Source organism: Lolium rigidum, chromosome 4 (assembly GCF_022539505.1).
Source record: "Lolium rigidum isolate FL_2022 chromosome 4, APGP_CSIRO_Lrig_0.1, whole genome shotgun sequence".
Taxonomy (NCBI): Eukaryota; Viridiplantae; Streptophyta; class Magnoliopsida; order Poales; family Poaceae; genus Lolium; species Lolium rigidum.
In genome coordinates, this window is record NC_061511.1 from 48,318,139 (window position 1) to 48,331,812 (window position 13,674).

A 13,674-nucleotide genomic window follows, 5' to 3' on the forward strand; every position below is an offset into this window, starting at 1 on the left:
TAAGGTGAAAAGTCGTAGGCATGGACAGAAAAACTCATCTATAAGGTGTCACTTGTAAAACGAACGATCAGGTAGTTTAGGGCTACTCGGATGACCCCGAGATTGATTCTATTCTGTTTATATAGATGGAAGGAGGAGTACATCGTGGGAGAGAGGATAGAGTACACGTCGTATACGACTACACAAACCGACTCCAAAACCATCTCTAACACCCTCCCTTAATCACAACTTTCTCAAGTTGAGATTAAACCTAAACTCCTCAAAACTTCTCACAGGAAGTGGTTTGGTGAAACCATCTGCAACTTGATCCTTGGATGGAATAAACCGTATCTCGAGCTGTCTCCGCAACACTCTTTCTCTAACAAAATGAAAATCTATCTCAATGTGTTTAGCTTTTGCATGAAACATATGATTTGCTGACAAGTACGTAGCTCCCAGATTGTCACACCATAAACACGGTGGTTGCCTTATCTTAACTCCAAGTTCCTTAAGAAGAGACTGTACCCATATTATTTCAGCCGTTGCATTTGCCACTGATTTATACTCTGCCTCTGTACTAGACCTGGAGACAGTAGCCTGCTTCTTAGCACTCCAGGAAATCAAGTTTGGTCCAAAGAACACAGCGAAACCTCCAGTGGACCTGCGATCATCTGGACAAGCGGCCCAGTCAGCATCTGAGAAAGCACTGACCAATGTGGAGTTGGACCTCATGAAGGTAAGTCCCATGCTAAGTGTATGCTTCACATATCTCAATATACGCTTTGCAGCAGTCCAATGTACAGTAGTCGGAGCATGCAGATACTGACACACCTTGTTAACAGCATATGAAATATCAGGACGTGTAAGAGTCAAATACTGAAGTGCACCTACCATACTTCGATAATTGGTACTATCTTCAGGACCCAATAAATCACCCTCCCGTGCTGTTATCTTTTCTGAAGAAGACAATGGTGTAGGAGAGCATGAGCAATGTGTCATACCCACTCTAGCAAGCACATCCTGAGCATACTTTGTCTGATTAAGGATTATACCATCATTGACTTTGTGAACTTCAATGCCCAAGAAATAATGAAGATCACCTAGATCCTTCAGAGCAAACTCACCACTGAGGATCTTGAGTAGAGCATCTGTGGCAGCAGAAGAAGAACTGGCAACTATGATATCATCAACATAGATCAACATGTATATGGTGACATTGGACTTGTGATATATGAACAGAGATGTATCAGACTTAGAGGCAACAAACCCATATTGAATGAGTTGAGAGCTAAGACGAGAATACCACGCTCTTGGCGCTTGTTTCAGTCCATACAAAGCCTTGTCCAATTTGCACACATAATTCATCTTTCTCTTGTCTTCATAACCAGGAGGCTGGCGCATATAGACTTCCTCTTCGAGAACACCATGAAGAAACGCATTCTTGACATCCAACTGTCGCAAGCTCCATCCTCTAGAAACAGAAATAGCTAGAACAAGTCGAACTGTAGCAATCTTGACAACTGGACTGAAAGTGTCTTCGTAATCAATGCCATAGCGTTGTTTGAAGCCTTTAGCAACGAGACGAGCCTTGTAACGATCAACAGACCCATCAGCTTTGTGTTTAACCTTGTAGATCCATCTACAGTCAATAACATTGGTACCACGCTTCGGAGGTACAAGACGCCATGTTTGATTTGTTTGCAATGCTTGAAACTCTTCATCCATAGCTTGTTTCCATCTTGGATCAGCCAAAGCAGCTTGCACATCTGGCGGTTCAGTCTTAGTGGTAGACAGAAGCCAGCGAACGGTGCCATCGGAGTACTGCTTCGGTCGACGAATCCCCTGCGAAGCACGTGTAACACGGCGAGGAATATCAGCAGCAGCAACAGGATCAACAGGATGACCCTACATAGAAGATCCAGCAGCAGCGGAATCTGAGGGCTGAGCAGCAGTGGCCCCGTCAGGAGCCGCAGGAGATCCCGGGGGCCATGTGGGCGTGCGCGGATTGGAGGGGAGGGCAGGCGACGCCGCAGACGATCCAGGCGGGTGGGTGGTCGCGTCTGACGCGGCAGAGGCGCGCGCGTGTGGCGCGACAGGGCTGGCAGTGGACTGGCGGGACGCGCGATCCGAGGACGACGATCCCGGGGTGGATTGACTGCCAGAATCCACCTCGTGTCCAGCGCCGGTGTCTTCTTCCTCTGTTATTTCATGTGAGCTGTTCTGAGAGTTTTGAGCACCATTTTGCCTCAAATTTTCTGGTGCACCTCTGGCTCGACCTACAGTATCCTGGGGAACAATAAGAGGGACACTTGAGGTAGGATTAGTAGCATGTATATTATCATCATGTGGATCATCAAAGTGTTCGTTCCCATGCTCAAAATTGTGAAGAGAAGGATCAAGCAACAAGATTTCCTTGCGAAGAAGAGCACCAGCATTTGGATGAAGGTGCTGAAAGGGAAACAAGAGGGACACTTGAGGTAGGATTAGTAGCATGTATATTATCATCATGTGGATCATCAAAGTGTTCGTTCCCATGCTCAAAATTGTGAAGAGAAGGATCAAGCAACAAGATTTCCTTGCGAAGAAGAGCACCAGCACTTGGATGAAGGTGTTTCATCAAAGACAACATCTCTAGAGATATACACACGACCCGTGGCAACTTCAAGACATTTGACCCCTTTGTGACGAGGACTATAGCCAAGAAAGACACATTGTTTAGACCGGAAGGCAAGTTTGCGTTTGTTGTATGGGCGCAAATTGGGCCAACAGGCACAACCAAAGACTCTAAGAGAATTATAATCAGGTCGTGTGCCTAGGAGACGATGAGCAGGTGTATCATTGTTTATGACCTTGCTAGGAAGCATGTTGATAAGATATGTGGCGGTAAGGAAAGCTTCATCCCAGAATTTTAGTGGCATATGTGCATGAGCAAGGAGGGCTAGACCAACTTCCACTATGTGGCGATGCTTTCGTTCAGCAGAGCCATTTTGTTGGTGAGCATGAGGACAAGACACATGGTGAGAAATTCCTTGAGATTGAAATAAAGGATTTAGCTTTTCATACTCTCCTCCCCAATCTGACTGGACAGTGAGAATTTTGGTATTAAGTTTGCGTTCAACAAGTTTTTGAAAATTGACAAAGGCAGCATAAGCATCAGACTTCTTTTTAAGCAGATATATCCATGTAAACTTGCTATAATCATCAATAAAGCTTACATAGTAATCATGGCGACCCACAGAGGTAGGTGCAGGACCCCAAACATCAGAAAAAATTAACTGAAGAGGGGCAGTAGATACACTCCTGGAGATGGGGTAGGGAAGCTGATGACTTTTGGCTTGTTGACAGGAATCACACACTAACTCAAAACTAGAATCCTTAACAAAACGAAGTTTATTTTTGCTAACAATCTGTCTAACAATGGCTGATGAAGGATGACCTAGACGACTATGCCACCTTGCTTGTGAGGGCTTGGCGGCGACACATGCATGCTTGGAGTATCGGGATGACACCAATGATGATATGAGTGGGTAAAGCCCACCCACACAGCGTCCTCTATGAATGATTTTCCGCGTGGCCTGGTCCTTGATCAAAAAGAAGAAGGGGTGAAATTCAATAAACACACGGTTGTCATAGGTGAATTGGTGAACAGAAAGCAGATTTTTAGAAGCATGTGGAACATGAAGCACATTGTTAAGACGAAAATTTTGTGCAGGGGTACGAACAATTGATTTACCAACATGAGAGATAGACATACCCTGACCACCTGCAGTGTTGACCCTGTCATTGCCGCGATACTTGTCACGGACCGTCATGTTGTTGAGTTCCCCGGTGATATGGTGGGTGGCACCAGTGTCCTGGTACCAGTTTGTGTCGACTCCGTATGAGGCAACATGGGCCTCCTTGTCATCAGAGTCATCATCGTCCTCCTGGAAGCGCCACCAGCAATCCTTGGCAGCATGACCTTCTTTGCCGCATATCTGACAGGTGACGTCTACCCATGGCGAGGTGCGGCGTCGACCGCGACCACGGCCGCGGCCCCCTCCAGATGGTGCGCGCCCACGTCCCTGGCGAGGCTGGCGATCATCGCGGGGACCGTCACGCCTGTCATCACGGCGCTGATCACGCCGATCATAGTTGCCGCGGTCACCGCGGTCACCGTAGTCACCACGGGAGCGATTGGTGGAGCGACCACGACCTTGGCGCTGGGCAGCGTTCGCAGATGTCTCGAAGTCGGCGTCAGATGTGCCGCTGAGCATGTCCTGACGCTGGTCATACGCCCGGAGTTGGGCATAGAGAGACGGTAATGTCAAGGGCGTGGGAACCGCGCCCAGAGCAGCGACGAGAGAGTTGTACTGTCCCCCAAGACCCGCAAGGATGAACGAGATTTGTTCAGAAGTGCGGATGGACTCGCCGGCAGCTGCAAGCTCGTCGACGATGGTCTGGATCTTGGTGAGGAAGGCGTCGGTGCTCATCTTTAGTTTCTTGGTATTTGCCAGTGCAATGCGAAGGTTCGTGACCTTGGTCTGGCACGCTGATGCAAACATCTCCTCAACTGCCTGCCAGACACCGGCGGCAGTCTCGATTCGTTGAACGTGAGGGAGAACCTCAGGTCCGATCGACTGAAGGAGGTAGCCTAACACGATCTGGTCACGGGAGATCCAGGAATCGTAGGCAGGGTTGTCTACCGTCTTGGGCGTTTGATCGTCAGCTGTTTTGTCGGCCGGTGGAACCTCCAGGGTTTTGGGAGGTGCGGCATCGCTGCCGTCAAGAAGGCCGAAGAGACGAGCGCCACGGATCGGGGGAAGAACTTGAGCACGCCATCCAGAGTAGTTTGCCCGCGTCAGCTTGTCAGACGGCGGGGAGCCCAGGTTAATGAGCTGTGCAGACGACGACGAGGCCATGGCTTCGACGAAGTAGATGGCGGCGGCGAGGATGAACTCGATGCGATCAGTTTTGTCGGCGAAGAGGCCGGCCTGATACCATGTAAAACGAACGATCAGGTAGTTTAGGGCTACTCGGATGATCCCGAGATTGATTCTATTCTGTTTATATAGATGGAAGGAGGAGTACATCGTGGGAGAGAGGATAGAGTACACGTCGTATACGACTACACAAACCGACTCCAAAACTATCTCTAACATCACTCTGTCGAGTCAAGAAGCACACATTAACAAGGTGTAGGGGGGCGGCGCCCCCTCCCCACTAAAATACATTATACTTGTGAACCGCCGACCCCCAATATCAGCTACATCGGGGAGGAGCACAACGTAGTGTTGTAAAGCAGTGGAGTGCATGCCTACCCATTCTATGAAGAAGGAATTCTGTATATAACTGCAAGCAGAATGTACTGAATGGGCTGAACCCCTAAAACATAAGTATGCTACTCCCTCCTTGTCGTAAATATCCATCTCAGGTTCAATGAATTAGAGAGATTTTTTACTACCTACATTTTACCTAAATCTGTCCCGCCCCAATATTAGTCTCAGGTTTAATGAATCAGATACTTGTTTGCCTATATTTTACCTAAATCTGCAATAAGTATGTATTTATAGCTGAAGGAGTACTACCAGAGTTGCTTATGCACTAGTAGAAAAATGGGCTTTAGTTCCGATTGGTAAGTGTCTTTAGTACCGGTATTTGTAGTTGGGACTACGAAATCAGAACTAAAGCTCCCAACTTTAGTCTTGGTTGCCCTCAAATCAGGACTAAAGTCCCTCCACGTGGGCTGCGGGCGCGAGCTAGGTGGAGCATCTTTAGTCCCAATTTGTAACATCAAATGGGACTAAAGCCTCCACGTGTATTTTTTTCATTCATTTTTTTTTAAATTCCATTCAATATTTTTCTATTTTTTCTTCTTTAAATTTATAGTATTTGAGTTATTTGACCAGTTTAGTCTCTAACTACATTTAATCTCTAGTCAAATTACTTACTCGTTGTTAAAACTTTCCGGTTGGAAGTCCTTTGCATGCATGTTATTGATATTAGTATCAAATCAATCATATTAACCTCTTGGTCACGATGTTACACTTCTATCATTTTCTTTGTATTTTACAAAGCTAAAAAGACGATGGGGGTGGGGGTGGGGGTGGGGGTGGGTGGAGCCAAAAAAAACTCCAGAAAACCTTTAGTCCGGGTTGGTATCTCCAACTGAGATTAATGTGTAGTCCCGGTTCCAAATGCAACTGGAACTAATGCTCCGGGCAGTCCCGAACATTAGACCCTTTTTTCTACTAGTGTAGAATACCTATTTAGACCATCCTATATATATATGGGTACACTTTTCCAAAGTTATCCTCATTTGGATTTTTTATCTTGTTACAAACAGATTCATTTGTATTGAGATGTTTGTGAAAAGCGTTTTCCTCTCTTTTGCATATAGGTTTCCATTTTATGTAACTACTACGCACACGGTCATAAGTAAATTCGTGCATCGCATATGTCATTAAACCTCAGAGTTAGCAATATATTAGTCCAGAACGATATATACTCACAAGACAATTTCTCAATATGTGAGTTGACTTATGTGTTTCCAAAAAGGCATAGTTTCTCTTTCTCCAATTGATTAATATGTCGGGTAATCCTTTTTATGAATGAACAACTTCAGTAGGTTGGAGGGATTTCTTCTTCCCCACGCCTATTACGTGTTATTTGAAAGAGACATAGTATACATTTATCTTCTACAAAAGGTTATACCATATGATCTTAATTACAAAACATGTATGGTACTCCTTGTCCCACTGAAGAACAAGAAAACAGAATGACCAAGAGTTCACAAGAATATACATCTCGCCTCTGAACAACTAGAATGTCTGCATTTTTTGTGGACGACACGAGACCATTGAACATTCTCTTCTGTTCTGTCAATATGCTCGTGAAGTTTGGGATGTTGTCCGAGCAGTCCACCCGATTAAGCTTCAGCGTAAGCACTTCACATCCCCTCGTGTTTGGACATTGGATTTTCTGGATCGTTCTTCTGAGATGGATGCAACAACAATGATTGTCACTATGTGGCATATTTGGGATACAAGGAATAAAGTACGGGAGGGTGAAATGTTTCTGCATCCTAACTCAATTGCTGAGAAAGCTCTAGCATATATACAGATGATTGCTACATACTTGTACAAACCTACTGTCAGTCACAGGCGTGAAACCAAATCTGCAGTTCTCAAATGGTCTCCGCCGCCGGCTGGCACGGTTCTAGTTAATGTTGATGCAGCGATCTTCTCTAACAATCGTCGAATGGGAGTGGGCATCGTGATCCGAGACAACAGTGGCCAATGTTTAGTTGCATGCAGTGAGCATATGGAGGGGGTTACGAAGCCAGAAATTGCTGAAGCGCTTGCGATGAGGCGAGCAATCACTCTTGCAAAAGACGAAGGTTTTGAAAAAATCATCATCAATTCTGATTGCCTCTCTGTGGTAAATCGGGTTAATTCTATGGAGGATGACCGATCTCTGTGCGGTCCGGTTATATATGATATCAGAAAAATGATGGCATCCTTTGCTTCATGCTCCATCAGACATGTTCTTCCTGGTTTGAATGTCGCCGCTCATACGGTGGCCAAGATGAGTGAATCTTTATGTTGCTTGGTGTGGCGTGGTGTTGCTCCGGATTGTATCCGTGAGATTCTGTGTAATGACATTATGATTATTTGATCAATAAAGTTTAAATGTTTTCCTCAAAAAAAAAACTAGAATGCACATATATGAGTGCGTTCATAAAAGCAACTGCCGGTTATAGCAGCCCAAGAATTATGTAGTAGACGAGGACGATCGGAAGAGCTATTAGAGTGCTAAATATGACCCTGCAATGGGGTAAAAATATGTAAATAGAAAGTTAAATTCAAAATTCAAAAGTTATCTGGACCCTCATCAGATAACTTTTGTTTGGAAGATCATTTCAGGTGAGGGTCCAGATTTCAGGAAAAAAAATCAAAATTTTAGTGGGTACTGAAATATTTGTATCCTCGATATTGCAGGTTTGATTCAAAATAATTTCAGAGAAAATTAATATTAGATCATACTAAATAATTTAACTGCCCCTTCTCTTTTGTTTTTTTATAGTTGTCTGTTTTCGTTACGGAAGTAATTAAAAATGGAGCACTTTTTTTATACAGTACTTATTTCAGATGCTTCTTGATTGACTTATACCCGGTGCAAAGAATTGCGGCATGGAGATTGTACTCTTTGGCGAAGACGAACGGCACGATCAATGGCGGCCTACACATATAGCAGCATGATGCCACGTTTTTTTTTTGAACAGGGAGAGGGGTCTCGAAGGACCCCGAGAGCTGCATTCATTGAAACGTCGGTGGGTACATTTTACAAGCAGGACCTTGAAAGAAAAGAGAAAATACATTGCAGTCCTGGAAACTTTCGCTAAGGACCCTGAAACACATGAAAGAAAAGCAATCAAGTCCTGGGTCCTCTCCACCAGATGCAAGCCACCATCGCCGGCCGTCTTGACACCGCCGGGGACGAACCACTTGGCGGCGCGAAGCCGCTGAATTCCGGCATGGAGCTTCAGAAAAGGCCTCCTTAATGGAGGTTGAAGAAACGCCTAATCGGCGCTTGGAGAGGCCGCCTCTTCGGCCACAGATCACGATGGCAATCATGGCCACCGCGTGATTCTCTCCGAGCTGCAGCATGGATCTTCCCTGCCACCTTCCAGATGCCCAGACAGAGGCACCAAGTTGCTTCTTCCCCTCACCACCATGGCCGGCTAGAAGAAACTCCTCAGCACCTCGACTCCCCACTGAACGGTGGCCACGGACCAAAGCCTTATTGATGGGAACGTGGTTCTTCTCCGCCGCCTCCAGCTCCAACCAGAGAAGCAAGAAGGAGAGGAAGAAGATCCCTAAACTGCTCCAGATCTGGCCAAGATCCAAAGCTCCATCCCAAACTACGGGCATAAAGCCCACAACTGGCATGCAGCCAAAACATCTACTCCTACTCTGAACAAGCCAAGCATCCCATCCTTCTCTCCTCCGAGCGGCAGCGCCGCCGGATTTGAGTTGGAGGAGAGCTTGGGAGAGAGAAAAGACTCTCAACGGTACTGTAGAGAAGAGAGAGAAAGAAAGGGGAGGAATGACCGGCGCAGCATGATGCCACGTTAGTGGATGTCTTGGAAAGATGAGCCAAGAATGGCACGGCCATACCGACGGGGAGACACGTACGTACTTGGACAATGGCGATGCGCAGCAGCGTGCCTCGGAGGCCGACGGCGGCGAAGGCGATCGCCATGACCGCGGGGCCGAGGAAAAACCGGACGACCATGGTGGCAGCCGTGACGGTGTTGTTGCCGGCGGTGATGATGTTGGGCGGCATAGCCATGGACAGTCCGAGGCTGAACATGGCCATCCCCAGCCCAGCGTCGGAGAGGATGGAGATGGAGTTGGCCACGATGGCCGGCATGGTGAGGTGGAATCTGCAGCAAACAGGCATGAGTGACTTGAGCACGATGAGCAAGTGAGGATCGAAGGAGAAATGAGTTACCGGAATTTGATGAGTGACCAAGCGAGGCCGAGGACGCAGGCAAACGTGTTTGGGTTCCGTATAAGCCTGCGCCACACCGCCACATGATCGGCAGGATGAGCTGGAGCATCAGGACAAACGGTGGCGTCGCGCCGCTGCCGTCCTTGGCCTCCACCGTCGTGCCGGCCTCCTGCACGGCGGCCTCGGTCTTGACCCCCACGGTCCCGTTCCCGTCTGGTGCGACCTCTGCTGTGCTTTCGTCGAGCGACGCGACTTCTGGGTCGACGCACACGGTGGCGAGGCTCACCGGAAACCTCCCCGCGACGAGCACCCGCGTGGCGCGGAACTCGAAGAGGAGGATGAGCAAGTTGTACCAGACGAGGCACTGGAGCACAACGAGCTGCACCACGAGGTGGCCAGCATGCGGCCCGTACATGGGGGCGATGAGCGGGATGCCGACGATGAGCGAGTTGGTTAGAGTGGACAGGGAGAAGAGCGTGATGGACCAGTCCAGCCCGGCGAACGGGCCGTAGCGCGCGGGGGCGAGGCGACACCAGACGGCGAGCGCGGCGAGGACGAGGAGCTTCTGGAGGGTGTCGGCCGCGGCGAAGCGGAGGTCCATGGCGTAGAGGTCGCTGGCGGAGATGACCTTGAAGACGAGGAGCGGCACGGCGAAGACGGCCACGAAGCGGCTGATGCCGGCGCACTGCTCGGGGGTGATGACGGCCCACCAACGCACGGACCCGTAGGCCAGTACCATCGCCACGTACAGCGGCACCACGGCGGACATCACCATGTACAGGTCGTGCCACATTATCATCGCGCCCACACGCCCTGCTGATGCCGGGTGATGTCTACGGGTGCTTCTATTCTTGTAGACAGTGTTGGGCCTCCAAGAGCAGAGGTTTGTAGAACAGCAGCAAGTTTCTCTTAAGTGGATTACCCAAGGTTTATCGAACTCAGGGAGGAAGAGGTCAAAGATATCCCTCTCATGCAACCCCGCAACCACAAAGCAAGAAGTCTCTTGTGTCCCCAACACACCTAATAGGTGCACTAGTTCGGCGAAGAGATAGTGAAATACAAGTGGTATGAATGAATATGAGCAGTAGTACGGCGCCGTGAAAATAGCTCGCTGGCGTGCGGTTGATGGTAGTAATATTGCAGGAAGTAAACAAGCGAGTAGTAACACGAGTAGTAGTAACGCGAGTAAAACAAGAAACAAGCAACGATAGCAGATATTTAGGAACAAGGCCTAGGGAATAGACTTTCACTAGTGGACACTCTCAACATTGATCACATAACAGAATAGATAAATGCATACTCTACACTCTTTTGTTGAATGATGAACACATTGCGTAGGATTACACGAACCCTCAATGCTGGAGTTAACAAGCTCCACAATTAATGTTCATATTTTAGTAACCTTATAGTGTAAGATAGATCAAAAGACTAAACCAAGTACTAACATAGCATGCACACTCGTCACCTTCATGCATATGTAGGAGGAATAGATCACATCAATATTATCATAGCAATAGTTAACTTCGCAATCTACAAGAGATCATGATCATAGCATAAACCAAGTACTAACACGGTGCACACACTGTCACCTTTACACACGTGCAGGAGGAATAGAACTACTTTAATAACATCACTAGAGTAGCACATAGATAGTAGTGATACAAAACTCATATGAATCTCAATCATGGAAGGCAGCTCATGAGATCATTGTATTGAAGTACATAGGAGAGAGATTAACCACATAGCTACCGCATGCAGCCCCGAGCCTCGATGGAGAACTACTCCCTCTTCATGGGAGCAGCAGCGGTGATGAAGATGGCGGTGGAGATGGCAGCGGTGTCGATGGAGAAGCCTTCCGGGGCACTTCCCCGTCCGGCAGGTGCCGGAACAGAGACTCCTGTCCCCCAGATCTTGGCTTCGCGATGGCGGCGGCTCTGGAAGGTTTCGCGTACCGTGGCTTCCTCCGTAAGGGTTTTCGATGCAGGGGCTTTATATAGGCGAAAGGGCAGCGTCGGAGGGTCGAAGGGGCGACCACACCATAGGGGGGCGCGGCCCAGGCCCTGGCCGCGCCACCCTATCATCTGGGGCCCACAGGGCCCCCCCCGGCGGCTCTCGGGTGTTCCGGATGCTTCCGGGCAAAATAGGAACCCGGGCGTTGATTTCGTCCAATTCCGAGAATATTTCGTTACTAGGATTTCTGAAACCAAAAACAGCGAGAAAACAGGAACCGGCACTTCGGCATCTTGTTAATAGGTTAGTTCCGGAAAATGCGTAAATACGACATATAATGTGCATAAAACATGTAGGTATCATCAATAAAGTAGCATGGAACATAAGAAATTATCGATACGTTGGAGACGTATCAGCATCCCCAAGCTTAGTTCCGCTCGTCCCGAGCGGGTAAAACGATAACAAAGATAATTTCTGAAGTGACATGCCATCATAATCTTGATCATACTATTTGTAAACATATGTAATGAATGCAGCGATCAAAACAATGGTAATGACATGAGTAAACAAATGAATCATAAAGCAAAGACTTTTCATGAATAGTACTTTCAAGACAAGCATCAATAAGTCTTGCATAAGAGTTAACTCATAAAGCAATAAATCAAAGTAAAGGTATTGAAGCAACACAAAGGAAGATTAAGTTTCAGCGGTTGCTTTCAACTTGTAACATGTATATCTCATGGATAATTGTCAACATAGAGTAATATAACAAATGCAATAAGCAAGTATGTAAGAATCAATGCACAGTTCACACAAGTGTTTGCTTCTTGGGATGGAGAGAAATAGGTGAACTGACTCAACATAAAGGTAAAAGAATGGTCCTTCAAAGAGGAAAGCATCGATTGCTATATTTGTGCTAGAGCTTTGGTTTTGAAATCATAAAGAGAGCATAAAAATAAAGTTTTGAGAGGTGTTTGTTGTTGTCAACGAATGATAGTGGGCACTCTAACTACCTCATCAACCAGACTTTCAAGAGCGGCTCCCATGAAGGACGTTATCTCTACCAGCAAGGTAGATCATCCCTCTTCTCTTTTGTTTACACATGTACTTTAGTTTAGTTTTTCTTTATTTATGGATGACACTCCTCCCAACCTTTTGCTTACACAAACCATGGCTAACCGAATCCTCGGGTGCCTTCCAACATTCACATACCATGGAGGAGTGTCTATTTGCAAATTTAAGTTGCTTACTGATACGTCTCCAACGTATCGATAATTTCTTATGTTCCATGCTACTTTATTGATGATACCTACATGTTTTATGCACATTATATGTCATATTTATGCGTTTTCTGGAACTAACCTATTAACAAGATGCCGAAGTGCCGCTTCCGTTTTCTGCTGTTTTTGGTTTCAGAAATCCTAGTAACGAAATATTCTCGGAATTGGACGAAATCAACGCCCAGGTTCCTATTTTGCCCGGAAGCATCCAGAACACCCGAGAACCGCCAGAGGGGGGCCCTGGTGGGCCCAGATGACATGGTGGCGCGGCCCAGGCCCTGGCCGCGCCACCCTATGGTGTGGTCGCCTCGTCAGCCCTCCTGCGCCGCCTCTTCGCCTATATAAAGCCCCTGCATCGAAAACCCTTACGGAGAAAGCCACGATACGAGAAAAGTTCCAGAGCCGCCGTCATCGCGAAGCCAAGATCTGGGGGACAGGAGTCTCTGTTCCGGCACCCTGCCGGAGCGGGGAAGTGCCCCCGGAAGGCTTCTCCATCGACACCGCTGCCATCTCCACCGCCATCTTCATCACCGCTGCTTGCTCCCATGAAGAGGGAGTAGTTCTCCATTGAGGCTCGGGGCTGTACCGGTAGCTATGTGGTTAATCTCTCTCCTATGTACCTCAATACAATGATCTCATGAGCTGCTTTACATGATTGAGATTCATATGAGTTTTGTATCACTACTATCTATGTGCTACTCTAGTGATGTGTTATTAAAGTAGTTTTTATTCCTCCGCATGTGTGCAAAGGTGACAGTGCGTGCACCGTGTTAGTACTTGGTTTATGCTATGATCATGATCTCTTGTAGATTGCGAAGTTAACTATTGCTATGATAATATTGATGTGATCTATTCCTCCTACATATGCATGAAGGTGACGAGTGTGCATGCTATGCTAGTACTTGGTTTAGTCGTTTTGATCTATCTTACACTTAAGGTTACTTAAACATGAGCATTATTGTGGAGCTTG

General features: G+C 47.2%; 1 pseudogene; it reads right to left on the reverse strand.

The window, feature by feature from the left end:
• Positions 1 to 7,714: 7,714 nt before the first annotated feature.
• Positions 7,715 to 10,273, reverse strand: LOC124646403 (annotated as a pseudogene).
• Between the last annotated feature and the right edge of the window lie 3,401 nt (positions 10,274 to 13,674).